Genomic DNA, 21,513 nt, shown 5'->3' with positions numbered 1-21,513 from the left:
ATATTCTGAGGTTGAATGAAAAAATGGATCCCTTGATACCTGTTAATGAACAGAAAAGAGGGGGACAACGGTTAGAATAGTAGACAATAAAACAGAAGACTTTATAGGCACTACATGAGAGCCAACACAATTTCAATAAAAAAAGAACATATTTTCTTTTTAACATGTATAAAAGATTAGACGCATGTAAACATTGGTCACGTACCTGGTAGTGAGCCTGACGTGTAGAGGAAGGTCTCTCATACAGCTCCGGCTCAGGGGTCACCGATGGTGGGACAGTAACCATGAGATCGTGGCGGGGTATGAGCAGGGGCGGACTGACCATTTGGAAACCCGGGCACTGCCCGAGGGCCCGGGGTCAGTAGGGGGCCCCATGAGATGCCCCTGGTACCTTTTCATAGGCTTTTTTTAGTTTGGGCAAGGACACAGGAGCCCCATGATCCCCTATTGCCCGGGAGCCCCATGAGTTGTCAGTCCACCCCTGGGTATGAGTGCTGTGATCAGTCCAGTAGTCTGCGTAGGTAGTAGCTGTCACTTCACTGAAAGGAAGCCAGGAACAGAGCAGCTGGTGGTAGGCAGATGTCTCAGCAAGGCAGGCTGTTTGCAAGTAGAGGGCACAGTAGGCAGGCTGATAGCAGATGGCTGGTTGCAGGTAGAAGGCACAGCAGGCAGGCTGATAGCAGATAGCTGGCAGCCCGCAGACGTCAGAGCAGGCAGGCTGATAGCAGATGGCTGGTTGCAGGTAGAGGGCACAGCAGGCAGGCTGATATCAGATGGCTGGTTGCAGGTAGAGGGCACAGCAGGCAGGCTGATATCAGATGGCTGGTTGCAGGTAGAGGGCACAGCAGACAGGCTGATAGCAGATGGCTGGTTGCAGGTAGAGGGCACAGCAGGCAGGCTGATAGCAGATGGCTGGTTGCAGGTAGAGGGCACAGTAGGCAGGCTGATAGCAGATGGCTGGTTGCAGGTAGAGGGCACAGCAGGCAGGCTGATAGCAGATGGCTGGTTGCAGGTAGAGGGCACAGCAGGCAGGCTGATAGCAGATGGCTAGTTGCAGGTAGAGGGCACAGCAGACAGGCTGATAGCAGATGGCTGGTTGCAGGCAGACGTCAGAGCAGGCAGGCTGGTAGTAAACAAGCTGACAGCAGATAGATGGCACAGCAGGCAGGCTGATAGCAGATGGCTGGCAGCCCGCAGACGTCAGAGCAGGCAGGCTGGAAGTGGACAGGCAGACATATCAGATGAGAGCATACTGGACTACGGAGCTGGAACAGGCTGGATGAACAGAATGCAGGGTCAGGCAAAGCGGATCAGCAACAGACGGTCAGATCGGGCATACACAGCAGGCAGGAGAGGAGTCAGGTCACAGGCCAATGTCAGCAACGGTGGAGACAGATCAGGCAGAGACAGTAAGCAGAGACAGAATCAAGCCAAGGTCAGGGCAGGCAGCAGACAAGCAGAGTCAGGAGTAAGTCGAGTCGAGATCAGAGGTCAGGCACTAGAATCAGGATAAACACACACAGAAGCTGCAAACCAAACAGCAATTAGCCAGTGCAGAAGTCCTGTTTAAATAGGCCATTTGGCACCAGTCTTGGTAACAGGTGAGCACCCTTATGCGCATGCGTGCGTGCCATACATGTTCTTATGCACCGGGAAACTGTATCTGCACTATGAGCAAGCCTTTCCTGAGAACATCTGTCCTTTTTAACCACTTCAAGTCCGGGCACTTTTACCCCCTTCCAGTCCAGGCCAAGTTTCAGCTTTCAGTGCTATCACACTTTGAATGACAATTGCACGGTCATGCAACACTGTACCCATATGAATTTTTTAGAACTTTTTTGAGACAGATAAAACTGTTTTTTGGTGGTATTTATTCACCACTGGGATTTTTATTTTTTTTTACAATATAAATAAAAAAAGTCCCACAATTTTGAAAAAAGTGTTTTTCTTATAAAATTTTGCAAATAAATAGTCTTTCTTCATAAAGTTTGGCCAAAATGTACTCAATTATAATTTTAGTAAAAAAAAAATCCAAATTAGTTTGTAATCAAAAATTATAATTTTTCTATTTTTTTTTTACATTTTTTTTTTTTTTATATATATTATTATTTATGTGTTTTTTTTAACATAATGTCACCCTAGCAGTACAGTGTCACCATAGAAACACTGTACTACTTGTGGGGTGTGATGAAGATTTTTTTTTTTATTTATACGTAAAGGCTGTAAAAGCAATAATTTCTCCTTCTCTCAAGCTGCATTCTTGCAGCCATTGAGAACTACTGTGTGAGCTGTGATTGGTCACAGCTTGTTACATGGTACAAGGCTGATGTGAATAACCTTGTACCATGTGATCTCTGTGATCATTCACAAATTTCACATGTAGCAAGCAAGGATATCAGAAGTGACATCTTGCTTACCACTCTTCATGTGATCACTGATTGGCCAATCAGTGATCACATGATTGGGACCTCACACAGAGGTCCCGTACAACGATTGGTGTTCCACTGTGTCACAGCGGGCACCGGACTGTGGTCCTGCGAGCTCCCAGGGAGCGCGCACAAGCAGGGTGCGGGGGGGGGACGTTTATAATTGGCCACTCGCCCCTGCACTGCTCCCGTCCCGTCACATGTAGTAAGCAAGGATATCAGAAGTGACATCTTGCTTACCACTCTTCATGTGATTGGCCAATCAGTGATCACATGATCGGGACCTCACACAGAGGTCCCGTACAATGATCTGCGTTTCACTGTGTCCGGTGGACACAGCGGGCACCGGACTGTGGTCCTGCGAGCTCCCAGGGAGCGCGCACAAGCAGGGAGTGGGGAGGACATTTATAATTGGCCACCCGCCCTTGCACTGCTCCGGTCCGGCTGTTTATATACATGGGCTGGGCGGGAATTGGTAAGAATGGGGAATGAACCCCCAGAAAATAACTTCCTCATAATGGTATATTACATAGATACATGAAAAATGTTTGTAGCTTATCCAACTTCAATGGTCAACGTGTTCCGCATATAGATTCTTCAAGACCATATATTTCAGGAGGTTAAACACTTGCATTGTAGAAAAATGACACATATTAGTACATATATAATCCACAAAATATAAACATCCCATTAAACAAAAAAGAAAAAGGGAAAGGGCTCACATTAATGGGATGGACTGCAGAGAAACCCAAATCTGAAGTCTTATGGGCGGACGTAAGGTAGCCAAAAAGGACTATCAATCAAGAGGTATGCATTCAGTGATATTGGAGTCACCAGTAGATACTATTAAAAAAAACAATTAAATTCAATTTATCTACATGATTTTGTGTTGCTCTCCCAAGTTGGGTAATGTAGAGAAATGTAATTTTGGATACCCTATGTCTACCCATAAGACTTCATATTTGGGTTTCTCTGCAACTCACCCCATTAATGTGAGACCTTTTTCTTTTTTGTTTATTTGGATGTTTATATTTTATGGATTATATATGTACTAATGTATGTCATTTTTCTACACTGTTAGTGTTTTACCTCTTCAAATATATGGTCCTGAAGCTATATGCGAAACGCATTGACCGTTGAAGTTGGAAAAGCTATAAACATGATTCATGTACAGTTGCAAGAAAAAGTATGTGAACCCCTTGGGATTACGTGGAGTTTTGCATGAATTGGGCATAAAATGTGCTCTGAACGTCATCTAAGTCACAACAATAGAAGAACAGTCTGCTGAACATAATACTACACAAACATTAGATGTTGCCATGGTTTAATTGCACATAACATGTAAACATTCACAGTGCAGGGAGGAAAAAGTATGTGAGGCCCTAGCTTAATGACTTCTCCCAAAGCTAATTGGAGCCAGGAGTGAGCCAACCTTGACTCCAATCAGTGTGATGATATTGGATGTGTTGCTGACAGCTGTCCTGCCCTTAAAAAACACACACCTGTTTTGGGTTTACTGGTTTCAAGAAGCACTGTCTGATGTGAACCATGCCTTGCAGAAAAGAGCACTCAGAAGACCTACGATTAAGAATTGTTGACTTGCATGAAGCTGGAAAGGGTTACAGAAGTATCTCCAAAAGCCTTGATGTTCATGTGTCCACGGTAAGACAGACTGTCTACAAATGGAGAAAGTTTAGCACTGTTGCTACTCTCCCTAGGCGTGGTCATCCTGTAAAAATGACTGCAAGAGCACAGCGCAGAATGCTGCATGAGGTAAAGAAGAATCCCAGAGTGTCAGCTAAAGACCTACAGAAATCTCTGGCACATGCTAACATTTTTGTTGACACATCTACAATAAGGAAAACATTAAACAAGAATGGAGTACATGGGAGGACACCACGGAGGAAGCCATTGCTGTCCAAAAAGAATATTGCAGCACGTTTGAAGTTTGCAAAAGAGCACCTGGATGTTCCACAGCACTACTGGCAAAATATACTGTGGACAGATGAAACCAAGATTGAGTTGTTTGGGAAGAACACACAACACTATGTGTGGAGAAAAAAAGGCACAGCACACCAACATCAAAACCTCATCCCCACTGTAAAACATGGCGGAGAGAGCATCATGGTTTGGGGCTGCTTTGCTGCCTCAGGGCCTGGACGGATTGTTGTCATTGATGGGAAAATGAATTCCAGAGTTTATCAAGACATTTTGCAGGAAAATGTACGACCATCTGTCCGCCAACTGAAGCTCCGCAGAGGATGGGTGATGCAACAGGACAATGACCCAAAGCATACAAGTAATTCAACAAAACAATGGCTGCAACAGCACAGAATACGCCTTCTGGAGGGGCCCAGGCAGAGTCCTGACCTCAACCCGATTGAAATGCTGTGGTATGACCTTAAGAGAGCGATTCACACCAGACATCCCAAGAATATTGCTACACTGAAACAGTTTTGTGAAGAGGAGTGGTCCAAAATGACTCCAGATCATTGTGCAGGTCTGATCTGCAACTACAGGAAACGTTTGGTTGAGGTTATTGCTGCCAAACCAGTTATTAAGTCCAAAGGTTCACATACTTTGTCCTCCCTGCACTGTGAATGTTTACATGTTATGTGCAATTAAACCATGGCAACATCTAATGTTTGTGTAGTATTATGTTCAGCAGACTGTGTTCTTCTATTGTTGTGACTTAGATGACGTTCAGAGCACATTTTATGCCCAATTCATGCAAAACTCCACGTAATCCCAAGGGGTTCACATACTTTTTCTTGCAACTGTATCTATGTAATATACCATTTTTAAATAAGACAGATGTTTACATGTGTCTAATCTTTTATACATGTTAATAATAAAATATGTTCTTTTTTATTGAAATTGTGTGTGGTCTCATGCAGTGCCTATAAAGTCCGTACTGTCAAGGGGCGGACTGACATTTGGAAACTTGGGCACTGCCGAGGGTCCGGGGTCAGTAGGGGGCCCCATGAGATGCCCCTAGTACCTTTTTCATAGTTTTTTTTGAGTTTGGGCAAGGACACAGGGGCCCCATGATCTCCTATTGCCCGGGGGCCCCATGAGTTGTCAGTCCGCCCCTGGTACTCTCTAGTTTTCTAGCAGTTGTCCCCCTCTTTTCTCCAATAATTCTGGATGTGGCACATTGAAAGCTCTTGTGGTTTATTCCTGTTAATGAAGATCTCCATCCTCATTTTGCTTTTGCAAATATTCTTCTGCCAAAAAAAAAAAAAAATTGTTTTCTTAATTCTGTATTATTAATAATAATAATAATAATAATAATAATAATAACTCTAAAGTCAGGGATAATCCTCTTTTACAGTGTTGATATGAGCAGGCATTCTCATTGAAAGATTTGCAGATCTCAGTGACAATCGCCAAATGTTGGCTTTCCTACCACTCTTTCTTTAGGATCTACTTAATTTCCTTTCATGAAGGTCTCCATTTCCGAATTTGTTTTTTTTTTGGGGGGGGGGGGGGGTTTGTGAATTTTCTTCTGGTAAAAATATAAATCATTTTCTTAATTATATAATTTATAGTTACCCATCTAGATCCCCAGGATCCCTAAGCTAATTAATGACAAAGTGATAAAGATTGTTGAAGACGAATTTAACTGTATTTTTAATGAATGCAGCCACGATTGGCTTTTTTTTTTTTTTTGACTCTTGCATTTTAATTAAAAAACTGGAAAATTATAAATTTAAAACACAAAGTCCAGTAAAAGAAAAAAAAAACAATTTTAAGAATTTTCAGTGGCCACTAACTACCTGTATGTCTGAAGTTTAGTACAGAGTTGACATGGGAACAGACATTCACACTAAACGATGTCCTGTTCTAGTGACAAATGTAAAATATTTGATTTTCCAGTATTTTCTGTCCCCATGACAATGGTCACCACGACAAAGAGAAAGAATCTCCCCAGTGGGAACCCAGGATGCCATAAAAACCTGAAAGAGATTTTAATACTTCTGAACTCTATCCAACAGAAGTTTTAGCTATAAATTCAAATGCGCTAACGTGTTAAAGGAGAACTAAAGGCAAAACCTTTTTTTTTTTTTTTAATTTTTTTTTTTTTTTAAATTTAGAGTAAAGAGAGGGTTATAACCCCTGTCATGTTATTTCATGCCATCTGCATCCCATTAAGGAGATTTCCCTTCACCTCTGTCCCATAGCCAAAACAAGAAATGAGAGGAAATCCTTCCAAACTCAGAGAATCCCTGGCTGTCACCAGAACTAGTGTCCCCATTGGAAGATTTCCCCTCTATTACTGTTTTGGGGACAACCCAACATTTTGGATGAATGAAAATGACTAATATGGAGTTGAATCTCCCTGTTGAGATCAACCTCAATGGCGGTATGATTATTTCAGATTTTTGGTGCTGAAAACGGTACCATTATTTTGCATGGAAATTTGGCGTTTTATATTGCAGGCCTGTAATTTTTAGGAATAACTCACTGAAATCTGTCCGAACAAGAGTCTAGTAAACATCCCGGGGATGATAAAATTTGAAACACGAAATCATAAATTATAATTTAATAAATAATCATAAAAAATAATAATATAATAATAATACATTTAATTCAATAATATAATCAAACCAAAAACACTGAAATTTGAAATAGAGCGCCAAGTTCGCACATCACTGAGCAAAGTCGCAGAATCGTTTTCAGTGTCTGATGAGGAATTTCCCCCACGAATCATTATCACTCAATTCTGCAAGTGGTTCTCATTTACTATCGCTGTTCTCTAGCCGGTCTAAAACCGCTTTTGACCTAAAGGGACGCTTTTTGGACGCCATGGACTTTTCTCAGTTTCCAGGCAGAAAGAATGGTAAAAATGCAGGCAGTTTTCCCTGTGCACCATATGTTTACCCCTGCTGCCCAGGCCCCCTGTGTGCCCATCTCCCCCCCAACAGTGCTGCTGGATTCCCCTGTTTGTTTTCCATAATAGGACCCTTCAGGGTGGAGAGAGGTGAAGGGCCAGGTAAATATGCCACATTTACCAGCTCCTTCCTGAACATAATGAGTGATCAGTTCCAATCACTCACTACGTTCATTCATAACTAAAGCATAGTAAACTTTTTTTTTTGGGGGGGGGGTATCAGGTCTGGCTGTATGGGTCCCCGTGGTTCCTAACAGCAGCCGTGCCCCCATATCTAGTTGCTTGCTATGAGCTCACTCAGCAGGGGAGAGGAGCCTGGTTACGTAGAAAAATGCAGAATATTAAAGTGCAGCACTTCAGGTTTTTTTGAATAAAGAGATTTTTTTTTTCAATCATGTTATTTGAGCCATGGCCACAATAAATAGATAAAGAAAAAGAATAAAAAAACCCCTACATTTATTTTAAGTTACAAAGTCAGCTATTAACCTCCCTAGCGGTCTGATTATGTCCATATTTCTGTGCTCAAAGCGGTACATTTTTTTGCATGTGTAGTGTTTTTATTGTAGGCCTGTCATTTTTAGGAATAACTCCCCGAAATCTGTCCGAACAAGAGTCTAGTAAACATCCCGGTTAGGATAAAACTTGAAACACGAAATCATAAATTATAATTTATTAAATAATCATAAAAAATAATGATATAATACTAAATTTAATTCAAGAATGTAATCAAAGCAAAAACACTGAAATTTGAAATAGAGCGCCAAGTTCGCACATCGCTGTGCAAAGTCGCAGAATCGTTTTCAGTGTCTGATGATGAATTTCCCCCACGAATCATTATCACTCAATTCTGCAAGTGGTTCTGATTTACTATCGCTGTTCTCTAGCCGGTCTAAAACCACTTTTGACCTAAAGGGACGCTTTTTGGACGCCATGGACGTTTCTCAGTTTCCAGGCAGAAAGAACAGTAAAAATGCAGGCAGGGCGCCGGACAAAGCACTCGGGACACAATGTATGTGAAATGGTTTGATACAGGAATGGAATACTATGTGATTTTAGTGAATTTAGTGAATGTCACTTTTTGTAATTTTCAAATTTCCCGCCAGTTCCGTCCCCGTACGTCCCAACGTCGCAGGGGACGGAACCTGGAAGACAGATGGCTGCATCCACCGGAGGACATTATCGGGGACACTGCAGGAGGGACATCGCGGGAGCGCAGGACAAGGTAAGAGAGAACATATCCCGAAGCAGCGCCGCATGGTTTTCCCGAGTGTAGCTCAGGGTTACCGCTTGTGGTGCTGAAACTTTACCCCGAGCTACACTCGGGAATACCGCCGGGGAGGCTACAGGAAATTTAAACAGAAGGAGGCAAAATATTGATGTTTGCTGGCTGATTATGGAAGTGGCAGCATGAATTTAAAAGTAAAACTAGTTTCTACATAGCTTGGATCGGCTCTATGGCACCGCAGTCTTGCTTCCTATGTGCAAGCTTGGCTTTTAAAATGTAAACGTACCAATTTTTCAATGAGTACATAGACTTTCTCTAAACATTTTGCCAGGAGTACTGCGCTCTTTAATTAAGAGTTAAATACTTAAATAAATAAACATTTCTCCTTGCGGAGATTTCTTCTTCAGACAGATATTAAAAAAATAATGCAGTCATAGTATGTAGTTATAAAAATGTTACATGTATTTTCTTGTTCAATTCTTTTTATTGTTTTTAGCCAAATATAACAGCAACAGGTATGCCCACAAAGGGGCCAAAACATCTGAAAAAAAAAAAAAAAAGCATGGACATTTACAGGAAATAAGCCAGCATGTAAAGGGTCAATGACCTCCAAAAGTTTACATAAGACAGCAATGGCACATGGGTGGGCCAGATCGACTCAGGAGCTGATGAACTCAGGCTTTCTTAATGTGTGGGCACCTCTGGGCACTGTACTAGGGGCCCCAGGTGCATGGAGGCCCCATGATAACCTTACATTACATAATACTTGCTAACTGTCCCGGATTGGCCGGGACAGTCATGTTTTTTACTAAGCTGTCCTGGAATGGCCCGAGCAGCATCGCTGAACCTGTGCTGTGCCCTTCAGATCCCAGTATTGTGCCCTCTTGATTCTGCCTACACTGTTGCCTCCCCCCCCCCAATACTGTGCCCTTTATGTTGATTAGTTTTTGATTTATTGCATGTTTTCTTAATGTTTAGAATCAATTTAACTGAAAGTACTAATAAATAAATGTTTAATTCTATCAACTCTTTATACTTCAATTCTTTAGAGTGGGTGTGTAAATTGGGGCAGGCTGGTAGGAGCCCCAGTTCATTACTTTGCTCAGGGGCCCATGATGCTATTAAGACGGTCCTGGATGAACTTAAGAGTGAGGGTACAGAAAGAGGGGGGGGGGTTGAAAGGAAAGTACAGAGTAGAGGAGGAGGAAGGGTGTGGGTGAGGCCAACTTTGTGAACTCGCTCACTAATGCATGGCATGGAAACAGGTATGGGGCTGCAGTCATGTGAGAATCAGCATTAAGGCGGCACCCTAACTTAGAAGCAAGATATTCGACTAGTTACACAGTTAGTGTTCACAAATGAAGCACTTTACTGTGAAGCGCTCTTCCCGTGACACTGTACACCCTTCTTCTTGAATGCAGCATTTTTAGGGGATGATTGCGGAGCCTGTGTCCCGGTCCACCAGCTCAGCTATGATTCCACTTAAACGACCTGCAAAGTTGCACATCTGTACAATGTATAGCACCTGCTGCAGGAGGACTGACTTTTTTTTCAAAAAATTAAAATTTTATTAAAAAAAAACCCAAATAAAAAGTGTGGGGTCTCCCTCTAATCCATATCAGACCCTTTAGATCTGGTAGGAAGGTTAGGAGGGACCCCAGAGTAAAGCATTTTTTTAAAGTGCCAGGGATTCCCCCTAAAAGCCATACCAGGCCCTTAAGCTTGGTAAGACTTTTTGGGGATCCCTTCCCCCAAAAAATGTGGGGGATGCATGGGGTCCCCCATAAATTCCTACCAGACCCTTGATCTGAGCACATGCCTGGCAGGGCAGGTAAGGGGGGGGGGGCAATGAAGTGTCCCCCCCAGAGGCGGACTGACCATTTGGAAAGTCGGGCACTGCCCGAGGGCCCGGGGTCAGTAGGGGGCCCCATGAGATGCCCCGGTACCTTTTTCATAGGCTTTTTTGAGTGTGGGCAAGGACATAGGGGCCCCATGATCCCCTATTGCCCGGGGGCCCCATGAGTTGTCAGTCCGCCCCTGGTCCCCCCAAACCTGCGGCTTTCCAGACCATGTGCCTTCAGCATGGGAATGGGCCAGGTTTGTGGGGATCTGCAGACAGGGGGGCTCATTAGCATCAGGGTACCCCTTTAAATAAGGGGACACCCTGTTGCTTCCCCCCCTATAAATGAGTAAGGGGTACACTAAAGGGTTATATTTAGAAAAAATAAAGACGCCACTTTTGAAAAACTCCTTTATTGAACAAAAAACAAAACCACATATTTTGACAAGTCCTTTATTAAAAAAAGACAAAAAGACAAAAAAAGATTGCATCTCTGTAATCCATCGTCAATCACGACGTCCAGCGTCACCACGATGACACACTGACCGGCTGAAATAAAAAAAAATGACGCCTGCCAACCAGTCTCCGCCAGCCAAGCATTCTCTGACATCAGCACTAGCTCCGCCCAATTGTTCTGTGAGTGGCCAAAGCATTGCACCTGACCAGTGGTCAGATGCATTGCTTTGGCCAATCATGGCTCTTACAATGCACTGTGAGAGTGCAGTGCATTGTGGGACGCGGTCGGCAAATAGTCTGCGAATGCCCTTACGTTCGTCTCGAACATCAAGCCCATCCCTTTTCCTGAGCTTCTCTGTGATACTTGCTGTTATCAATGTTATGCTGTTCCGAGAACAGCAATAGAGAGGAAATCTTCCAATAGGGACATTGGTTCTGGTGAACCTGGTAATAATATAGAATTCCTTCATTTTGGAGGGATTTCCTCTCACTTCCTGTTTTATATATGGGAAAGGAAGCGAGAGGAAATCTCCCCAATGGGACAAAGATGGCAAAAATAACATTGACAGCAGTATTAACCCTTCATTATCCTATCCAAAATAAAAAAATATGAACTAAAACAGGGAAAAGTCAGATAAATACTTGAGAGGGGTTATAACCCTCTTTTACCATATTCAAAATGAAATTTCATATATAATCATCTTTGGTCCTTGGTGTATTTCTTTCAGATCTGTGCAGTAATCCATTGCATGCAGGAGCTTCCTATAATCAAGATCAAGGGGTAGTGAAAGTAAGGCACTGGATGCAAGTCTTAGCCACATACCAGGGGCATGAAATTGGTTGAGCTTAATGGCCAAAAGCTCTCCACGAATTTATGTAGGAGGATTTGTTTCATCTCTGACCTCAACCCGATTGAAATGCTGTGGCATGACCTTAAGAGAGCAATTCACACCAGACATCCCAAGAATATTGCTACACTGAAACAGTTTTGTGAAGAGGAGTGGTCCAAAATGACTCCAGATCGTTGTGCAGGTCTGATCTGCAACTACAGGAAACGTTTGGTTGAGGTTATTGCTGCCAAAGGAGGGTCAACCAGTTATTAAGTCCAAAGGTTCACATACTTTTTCCTCCCTGCACTGTGAATGTTTACATGTTATGTGCAATTAAACCATGGCAACATCTAATGCTTGTGTAGTATTATGTTCAGCAGACTGTGTTCTTCTATTGTTGTGATATGATGACGTTCAGAGCACATTTTATGCCCAATTCATGCAAAACTCCAACTAATCCCAAGTGGTTCACATACTTTTTCTTGCAACTGTACATCCAAGTAGTGGGGGGGCCACCCAACTTGAGAAATCCCAACTAAAGCAAAAGGTCACCTAACAGTCATCTTAGGAGTCCAAACTCCTTTAATAGTAACAGTTAGGAAAGAAAAAGCCATTGTAATGGTTAATACAGCACTTTCCAGCCTAAGCAGTAGAATTGTAGTGGTTGCAAACCAATACATATACCCGGTGAAGTGACCAGCATTGGGTGCAGGGGCGGACTGACCATTTGGAAACTCGGGCACTGCCCGAGGGCCCGGGGTCAGTAGGGGGCTCTATGAGATGCCCCTGGTACCTTTTTCATAGGCTTTTTTGAGTTTGGGCAAGGACACAGGGGCCCCATGATCCCCTATTGCCCTGGGGCCCCATGAGTTATCAGTCCACCCCTGATACACAGAGATGAAACAAATCCTCCTACATAAGTTAAAACTATATATCTGCAGTCATTTCTTCTGTAGATTGTTCTGAAAACAGAAAGATGAAAGGATATCTTCTTATTTCTAACAGCAGGTGTGGGGATCTGAGACCTTGTTGGAGCCAACAGCTCTGAGCCCTGATTGGAGAGAAGGGACACAACCCCCTTTGGATCTGTTAGACAATCTTGCCTTGGACCTTGTTTTTCATGAACCTTGACTTCTTTGCTCCTACCATGAACTTCCTGATTTAAGCCATGTCTCTGAACTTTCTGTTTGCCAGATTATTGATCTGTTCTCGAGCCAATATCTTGTTCTTTTTTCTCCTGCTGTCCATATCTTTGCTACCATTCATTACCAATCTTCGGCTTCTTCCTCAACTATGTTTCTGCTTAATCCCAACCTGCAACCATTCATTATCCACCTATGGCTTGTTTACTGACTATGATTTTGCTAATCCCTACTACCTATCTCTGCTACTGGACACCGGCTTGCTTACCTCCTGATAGGGCGATCCTGAGAACTGTGACTTGTTCCTAACAGGCATCTCTACCATCAGGAGATCTGGTGACCACCAGCTAGTACTTAGACTCCACAGTTCGAATGAGCCATCGCCATCTGCCAGGGTGACCTGCTTGTATACCTGTCTTGCTTGTCTGTGGGTGCCGCTCTACTGCTATATCTACTGGTCTCCAAGCCTGACCCCTGAGGAACCAGAGAGCAGAGAGAGATGACACAGAACTTTGGAGAGGGAGGGACACACACACAGTAAAGAACGAGGTGTTTTTTTCATGTATGAGGTTTACAATCACTTTAAATTGGTCATTACAGCGGTGAAATGCAGCCCTGATGAAGAGGACTTGTTGGCCCCAAAACGCGTTGCCTACAGTACACATGTTATTATTAAAGAACTTGACTCTTGAAATTATCGACGGGCACTCTTTTCACTTGTTTACATTGTAACAAAGACCAATCACTGCTGCTCTCTCTTTCCTGTGAAGAGTTACTGGTCTTGTCTCCACCCCCTTTATTACAGGTAACCTGTAGTAGGTGGGGCCAATTGGGTCCCTCCCCCAGCTCTGCTTTTTCACAGGTTATTTAAAACATGCGGCTGCTACCAGGGGCGGACTGACAACTCATGGGGTCCCCGGGCAATAGGGGATCATGGGGTCCCTTTGTCCTTGCCCACACTCAAAACACACCCAAAAAAAGCCTATAAAAGGCATTCTTTTCACTTGTTTACATTGTAACAAAGACCAATCACTGCTGTTCTCTCTTTTCCTGTGAAGAGTTACTGGTCTTGTCTCCACCCCTTTTTCTGCAGGCAACCTGTAGTGGGTGGGGCCAATTGGGTCCCTCCCACAGCTCTGCTTTTTCACAGGTTATTTAAAACATGCGCCTGCTACCAGGGGCGGACTGACAACTCATGGGGTCCCCGGGCAATAGGGGATCATGGGGCCCCTTTGTCCTTGCCCACACTCAAAACACACCCAAAAAAGCCTATAAAAGGCATTTCATGGGGCCCCCTACTGACCCCGGGCCCTCGGGCAGTGCCCGAGTGCTCGGATGGTCAGTCCGCCCCTGGCTGCTACTTTTTCAAGGATTTTTAAAGGCATTTGTTGCACACAAAGTTGATTTATTTCCACATTTCTATGTTTAAATATTTTTTGCTCCCAGAGTTTAGCTTTAAACAAATAGTTCTCTGATTTTTAGTTTCCTTCGCTGTACAGTTTGTTGTGCACTTCATTTCATTTTCCCATTGTGCAACATTAAAGGCGATAAAACATGTGGCAGAAATAGAGTCATTTTGTCACAACTGCCTAATACCATATAACACAATACCTAGGTGACCATTGAATGAGCAATCTACTCATATGTCCCCTTTTCTTGTCTACACTAGAGACATGGGGATAAAGTGCAAGAAAACACAAAGCTGCAGAGAAACAACAAGTTCCTATTTTTCGCAAAATTAAAATGAATGTTTAAGTAGAAATTTAACATGTTCCTCTGTGCAACCAGACCCCCTAAAGGCTTTCAGAAAATTCCATCTGGTGCATGCAGCTGATGCTCCTAAAGCAATATCATTATAAGGGAAAAGGAGCCGTGAAAGTTTAATAGAAAACTCATTTTTAATAGATTGCAATCACTTGCCCAATAAGTAAAAAATATCTCATCCCTACCTTTAGGCAAACATAAATTCGTCATGGCTCATTCTGTTTTTGCTTCCTGAAGGAATGTGAGCTTCTTAATAAATCATATTTATGAGATCACTCAGGTGCCCTTTTGTACACTCCGAAAGAGTTCAAAAACAACTTCGGAGGAAAACTTTTTAAAATTCTGTATAATTATCTGCTCTTGGCTTGCTAAAAAAAAAAACTTGTGTTAATTGGAAAATTATATTTGCCAACATATAATAGAGGTGGCATTACTGATTAAGTAATTTCTTCTGATGGATGGTGTATTTATAATAGCTAGCTAAATTTCATTGCAATTTACAGAATTGTATTTAAATATTGAATCAGAATTTCATTTAAAAGGTCTATTTTTCAAGTACCGTATTTGCCGGCGTATAAGACGACCCCCTACTTTTCCTGTTAAAATATAGGGGTTGAGCTATACTCGCCGTATAAGACTACCCCTCTTCCAACACACACCAAATAAAAATGAAAAAACATCAGATTTGATTTCAATATGGTATGGTATTTCAGTATGGTATTCCAATGATGGGGTGCTATTCCTCCCACTGACACCAATGATGGGGCACTATTCCTCCCACTGATACCAATGATGGGGCACTACTCCTCCCACTGACACCAATGATGGGGCACTATTCCTCCCACTGATACCAATGATGTGGCACTATTCCGCCCACTGATACCAATGATGTGGCACTATTCCTCCCACTGATACCAATGATGGGACACTATTCCGCCCACTGACACCAATGATGGTGCCCCATCATTAGTGTCAGTGTGTGAGGAATAGTGTCCCATCATTAGTGTCAGTGGGAGGAATAGTGCCCCATCATTGGTATCAGTGGGAGGAATAGTGCCCCATCATTAGTCAGTGGGAGGAATAGTGCCCCATCATTGGTATCAGTGGGAGGAATAGTGCCCCATCATTGGTATCAGTGGGAGGAATAGTGCCCCATCATTGGTGTCAGTGGGAAGAATCGTGCCCCATCATTGGTGTCAGTGGGAGGAATAGTGTCCCATCGTTGGTGTCAGTGGGGGAGGAACAGTGCCTCATCGTTGGTGTCAGTGGGGGAGGAACAGTGCCTCATCGTTGGTGTCAGTGGGGGAGGAACAGTGCCTCATCGTTGGTGTCAGTGGGGGAGGAACAGTGCCTCATCATTGGTGTCAGTGGGGGAGGAACAGTGCCTCATCATTAGTGTTAGTGGGGGAGAGGAATAGTGCCAAGAGTGTCACAGCATGGTGCTGTTGCACACTTACTGGCCGCTCCCTCACTCGATTTTCGTGGGGCCGCTCAGCTCCGCCTCCTCGCCGGTGATTGGTCGCCTGTGTGCCTTTCCAGTGCTGGCGCCCAATCACCGGTGAGGAGGCGGAGCCGAGCGGCCGCGCTACCATCGAGCGGCCGAACTGAAAGAAGGAGCAGCCACACTTCCTGGACCGGATCGTCGTGGGACCAGGACCGGAGCCAGGTAAGGTACAGCAGCCCCCTGCCCGCCCCTGTACTTAGTGTCCCTTCCGCCACCGCGCCGCCCCTCGAAAAAGTGCCGCCCTGACACCGGCTCGCCGTATACCGGCGTATAAGACGACCCCCGACTTTTCAGAAGATTTTCATGGGTTAAAAAGTCGTCTTATACGCCGGCAAATACGGTAAGTAAAGTATAGTACTTAAAGTTTAAAAAAAAAATTCTTATTCATTCATACCCAAGTACGCAAATGCTTAACCTCATAACATGTGACGATGAATGAATTTCAAAAAAATAATCAATACACAAGTGATAAAGTCCTTATTAACCTCACAACATGTGACACTGATTAAAGCAAAACAAAACTGTTGTCACGGTCAGGGGTCAGGCTTGGAGACCAGTAGCTATAGCACTAGAGAGGCTCCAACTGACCAGCTGGATGAGCCTACAAGCAGGTCACCCTGGTGAATGGTACGGGCTGATCCAAGGTGTGGAACAGGGGTGGACTGACAACTCATGGGGCCCCCGGGCTATAGGGGATCATGGGGCCCCTGTGTCCTTGCCCAAACTCAAAAGAGCCTATGAAAAAGGTACCAGGGGCATCTCATGGGGCCCCCTACTGACCCCGGGCCCTCAGGCAGTGCCCGAGTTTCCAAATGGTCAGTCCGCCCCTTGTGTGGAATCACCTGAAGCACTAACTGATATACCCTAGAGCTCTTGATAGTGGAGATGGGTCTGGGTGTATGTTATTACCAGGTCGTGGTCCTCAGGATCTCCCTACCAGCAGGTTAGCAAGCTGGGGTCCAGTAGCAGATATAGCAGGCTGGGATCAAGCAGAAGCATAGTCAGTAAACAAGTCAAAGGTCGGTAACAAGTGATTTCAGGTTGGGATCAAGCAAAAGTGTAGTCGAGGAACAAGCCAAAGGTCAGTAACAAGTGGCTGCAGGTTGGGATCAAGCGGAAGTGCAGACGAGAACAAGCCAAAGGTCGATAACAAGTGGTTTCAGGTTGGGATCAAGCAGAAGTGCAGATGAGGAACAAGCCAAAGGTCGATAACAAGTGCTTTCAGGTTGGGATCAAGCAGAAGTGCAGATGAGGAACAAGCTAATGGTCAGTAACAAGTGGCTGCAGGTTGGGATCAAGCGGAAGTGCAGACGAGGAACAAGCCAAAGGTCGATAACAAATGGTTTCAGGTTGGGATCAAAAGGTAGTGCAGATGAGTAACAAGCTAAAGGATATTTAACAAGTGGCTGCCGGTTGGGATGAAGCAGCAGCAAGTCAAGAAACAAGCCTAAGATCAGTAAAGAGTGGTAGTGAAGATATGGATGGCAGCAGGAGTGAAAGGAGCTAGATATCAGCTGGAGAGAGCACAATAATTTGGCAACAGGAAATGCAAAGGCATGGCCTTAATAGGAAGTTGATGAGAGTGGTAAAGGGTTCAAGGTTCAAGAGAAGACAACACACAAGGCGAGATTGTCTAATGAATCAGGTAGGGAGCTGTGCAGCATCTCAAGTGGCTCAGCAAAAAGAGATACTGCTAGACACAGCAGAGGTTGTAGGTTTAGATCCAGATCCTGATAACTGCATCTGAGCATCACAAATGGAAAATGCTGTTTAATTAATTTTTAATATTCAAAGCAAACTCCCCCATCCATCCATGTCTCCATGGAATCCATCTGGTTGAATAGATGTTTTCTGTGGAGCAGGGGGGGGGGGGTTCCTGTTGGACCAGCTGAATTTCATTCAGTGCATGGTTAGCTTAATGTAGCTGTAAAGGATTTTTTAAAAAGGTTTTCTTACCTTCATGCATTCTATGCATAAAGATAAAAACCTTCTATGTTCAGCAGCGCCCCCAGACCCCTCTTAAAACTTACCTGAGCCCATCCTGATAGCAATGTGCATGAGCTCCTGAGCTCTCCCAGGTCTCTCCTTCCTAATTGACTAAGACAGCAGGGGTAATCATTGGCTCCCACTACTGTCAATCACAGCCAGTGAGCCAATGAGGAAAGTGGGGGCAGGGCCGAGTCAAGCTCCGTATGTGAAAGGACACACAGATCAGTGGCTCAAGAGAGAGCCTGCTTGGATGCCCCCGTTGCAAGCTGCTTGTTATGGGGACACTAGGCAGGAGGGAGCAGCTTGGAGCCCTGGTGGGGACCCAAAAAGAGGAGAATCGGGGTTGCTCTGTGTAAAACTATTACACAGAGCAGGTAAGTATGACATGTTTGTTATTCAAAAAAAAAAAATGTAATATCGCTTCAAGACTTTCCCCCCCAGGGGTGGAATGACCATTTGGAAACTCGGGCACTGCCCGAGGGCCCGGGGTCAGTAGGGGGCCCCATGAGATGCCCCTGGTACCTTTTTCATAGGCTTTTTTGAGTTTGGGCAAGGACACAGGGGCCCCATGATCCCCTATTGCCTGGGGGCCCCATGAGTTGTCAGTCCGCCTCTGTTCCCCCCTTTAACTCCATATGGAGTTACTGCTAGATAACACACTTTCTGGCCTAGGAAGACAATGGCTTATTCACCATGCTTTATCTACAGAGGAACACTGGTGTCACCCTAGGTTGCTTCCTTGATTTGAATTATAAGCACCTCCCCTTCTTCATTACATAGAGAGTAGAGGTTTTGCAATTCACTGAAGATAGTGTGAAAAGCTGATAACATTGTTTTTCTACTTAGCCTGGAAAAATAAAACTAATGCAGCCACTGCATCTAAAGACTTAGACAGAATATATTCCGTTTTTGTTCTTGGGTTTAGATATCCTCTATGTTAGCCCAGTTATGCTGAATTTTTGTAACAAAAAAAAAACATTTAATAATTATGAGGTCAAAGCTTTGACTTTTATAGAATGCTGATGTCTATTTTAGAAACTCCCAAGAACAAGTATCTATATATGAAGACTTAAAAAACCCCTCTGACACATGTACTTTCTCGAATATAACCCCTAATTACCAATTACTGTTCACATGACATGAGGAAAAATCTTCAGAGATGGCCCAGGACCAGGAGACACAATTATGCAGTCTCTTCACACGGCTGAAGAGGAGCTGTGCTGACACTTTGGCTGTCGGGATAACAAGTCAAAGGGGAAATCATTGATAAGTTTATTTGATAATTCACACATTTGCTGAACTCTGCATATTTCAGAGTGTAATGATTATACAAAAAAAAGGAGGACATTGTTCGAGATCTGCAGAACTTCTATGTAGGTTGAGTTGATACATATTGTCTATATATAACCATTGACCGCCATTTTAATGAAAATTTTGTAAGACCTAAACTGGTAGTACACTGATTGAAATTAGGTCGGTTCAGAAGAGACTGGCCAATTTTTGATCATTGTGTGGCCATCTCTACTCGTTTTGATTAACGTCTGTTGAACAGAAGTCTTGGAAACATTTTGTCAATCAATGGCTTCAGCCAATTGGCCACAGCTTCTGATCAGGACTTGCTGCTGTTGGAATACAATGTCTGAGAGGGAAGGATTCCTCCATCCACCTCAGCATCTGTTGGGTTTTTTTTTGTTCAGCTCACTGGCTGAACAAAAAAGAATTAACAGTCAATGGCCAGCTTTAGGCCAGGTTCACACTAGGTACTGTACATACAAAGGGCAATTGCCCCGACCTATAACAGGCCTTTGCAGCAAGGAGCACATGGAAGGGCAATGCAATTCAACTAACAACAAAGAAAAATTCCCAGCTCAACTTACCAACCATCCTGAAACCAACCCAAATGTCCTGTATAACAGTTCACGTTGCACACATTTGCAAATATATGTGTAGCTGCAGGCAGGGGCGGACTGACAACTCATGGGGCCCCCGGGCAATAGGGGAACATGGGGCCCCTGCGTCCTTGCCCAAACTCAAAAAAGCCTATGAAAAAGGTACCAGGGGCATCTCATGGGGCCCCCTACTGACCCCGGGCCCTCGGGCAGTGCCCGAGTTTCCAAATGGTCAGTCCGCCCCTGCTCATACCCCGCCACGCTCTCATGGTTACTGTCCCACCATCGGTGACCCCTGAGCCGGAGATGTACGAGAGACCTTCCTCTACACGTCAGGCTCACTACCAGGTACGTGACCAATGTTTACATGCGTCTAATCTTTCATACATGTTAAAAAGAAAATATGTTCTTTTTTATTGAAATTGTGTTGGCTCTCATGTAGTGGCTATAAAGTCTGCTGTTAGTATTGTCTACCATTCTAACGGTTGTCCCCCTCTTTTTTGTTCATTAACAGGTATCAAGGGATCCATTTTTTCATTCAACCTCAGAATATAAGCAACATAGAATAAAGTGACCCTACAGAGAATCTGGTGGGAAAGCAAAAAATTAGCATATGTCTGAAATAGGAGATCTTTCAATGAGGATGCCCCCGGCTGCAGGCCACTTCAAGGCATCCCAGTATTGAATGATTACATACAATAAGCATTTATGATAGTACATTCAAATCGGTGAAATGTGAATCAGTGAATGTACTATCATAAATGTATCTTCTATGGTTGAACTGGATGGACTTTTGTCTTTTTTCAGCCAGACTAACTATGTAACTATCTAAAGTGTATGTTTATTCATGATATGTTTATATTTTGATTATTATGGTTTTGTTTCTGAGTATGCTTTGACCTTTCCTCCTGAAGAAGCGGATTAAATCCGCAAAACATGTAGAGGAGTAAACATCACTCCCCATGGTTCTATCATTTCAGGGGTGTGGAGCTACAGCACCAGTTGGGTCAGTAGCCAGACCTGAACCTTGTAGCTCTCCCCATTGTGTCTTTTCCCCTATGTTAGCATTGTGTCCACAGTGGCAGAGTAGGACTGGCCATAGAGGGAATACTTTGACACAGTTGGCCAGCTTAACCTCTTCCATACCGGGCAATTTTACACCTTCCTGCCCAGGCCATTTTTCAGGTTTCAGCGCTCTCACACTTTGAATGACAATTGTGCGGTCATACAACATTGTACCCAAACTAAAATTTTATAATTTTCTTCACACAACTAGATCTTTCTTTCGGTGGTATTTAATCACCGCTGGGGTTTTTATTTTTTGCTAAATTAACAAAAAAAGACCAAAAATTTTGAAAAAAAAAAAAGTTTTTCTTTGTTTCTGTTATAAAAGTTTACAAATAAATAATTGTTCTTCATAAATTTAGGCCGAGATGTATTCTGCTACATGTCTTTGGTGAAAATAACCCAAATTAGGATGTATTATTTAGTTTGTAGGAAAGGTATAGAGTTCACAAACTATGGGATAGATCTGAATATTGATCAATCCTGAAG

This window comes from Staurois parvus, unplaced genomic scaffold, assembly GCF_062004578.1.
Source record: "Staurois parvus isolate SC_StPar_1 unplaced genomic scaffold, SC_StPar_1.0 ptg001044l, whole genome shotgun sequence".
NCBI classification, from domain to species: Eukaryota; Metazoa; Chordata; class Amphibia; order Anura; family Ranidae; genus Staurois; species Staurois parvus.
This window is presented reverse-complemented; position numbering follows the sequence as displayed.